Below are 1,231 nucleotides of genomic sequence, written 5' to 3'. Positions count from 1 at the left end.
ATAAATCACTTGTAAGGCTACATCTGGAATATGGGAACCAGTTTTGGGCTCCACATTTTAAAAAGGACATTCAGAAGTTAGAGTCAGTTCAAAGGTGGGCAACTAGACTACTACAAGGAATGGAAGGCCTCCCATATGATGACAAGTTGAAAAAGTTATTAAGTGATTATTGGCTGCAATGGGGCTTTCTGGCTGGTGCCAGCCTCTCTTCTTAGCACACAGGAACCACAATCCCTACACCATGCTTCAATGGATTCTCTCATCCCAGCCCAGTAAAACTACATATTTTACACAGTCATAAGCAGCCAAAAGGGATCTATTCTATTCAATTGCAAATGATCTAGATAAGACTGAGAATAAGATACTGCACGGGACATAGCAGAGTTGGTCAAGTTGAGTGGAGATGAGTTTGCTATTTGGCACAGCTTTTTGCATCAATAAAGCAAGTAAAAGGTGTGAAAGATAAAAAAAAGGGTGAAAGTGTGAAAAGTGAATTGGCCAAATTGAGGTGCATATAAAGTTTTTGCTTTCTTTCAATTCACTAATGGGGCTCATTTGAATCAGGTGAATTGAGTTCTGCTTTTGGAAACTGGGTTAAGAAGGGGTGCACCGGTCCTGGAGGTACTGCAATACCAGGTCAATGCGTGGAGTGGACAGAGCAAGATTTTTTCCATCTCCTTGTTCTAAAAATCCATTTAATATATGGTCCCCAGAGAGGGGACGTATCAGATATTAAACTGATAAGAACAGATTTAATTTTTTTTTTTTTCTGTTTATCAGTAGGACTTCAAAATAACAAAGGTGATCGCCTCCCGTTGCCTGGGAACCGTCCAGGCACAAGAGGGCTATGTGTCACCAGAAGGCGCACACACTTCCTCAAGGCCGGCAGACGTGCAATCCCAGGCACCTTCCAGTACCGACCAAGGTAGCGTCCTCCGAAACTACACTTGATCTTAGCCAAAAGGCCGAGAAGCTATAACCCGAATTGGTTACGGCCTTGAGTGGCACCCTGGCCTATACCGGACACATCTTAGGGAGAGGGAGACAAACCCACGCCTACAGAAGACATTTTGTCACCCAAGCCAACCCTTGAAAAGGCTGTTTTGCAGAGCAAAAACAAGAAGAATGGTGCTTTTTGCAGCCGCCGCCCACTGCAATGAATCTGAATAACTCCTCCTTTTGGACACAAGCACCTCCCCTCCCCCTTGCAGTCTTTCCAATTCATGATACA

The 1,231-nt window shown here is 44.0% G+C and overlaps 1 pseudogene; it reads right to left on the bottom strand.

Annotated features, from left to right (window-relative positions):
* Positions 1-599: 599 nt before the first annotated feature.
* Positions 600-806, bottom strand: LOC142289057 (U2 spliceosomal RNA; annotated as a pseudogene).
* Between the last annotated feature and the right edge of the window lie 425 nt (positions 807-1,231).

This window comes from Anomaloglossus baeobatrachus, unplaced genomic scaffold, assembly GCF_048569485.1.
Source record: "Anomaloglossus baeobatrachus isolate aAnoBae1 unplaced genomic scaffold, aAnoBae1.hap1 Scaffold_89, whole genome shotgun sequence".
Lineage (NCBI taxonomy): Eukaryota > Metazoa > Chordata > Amphibia > Anura > Aromobatidae > Anomaloglossus > Anomaloglossus baeobatrachus.
Note: the sequence above shows the minus strand (reverse complement) of the source record. Positions and strands in the feature narration are given on the sequence as shown.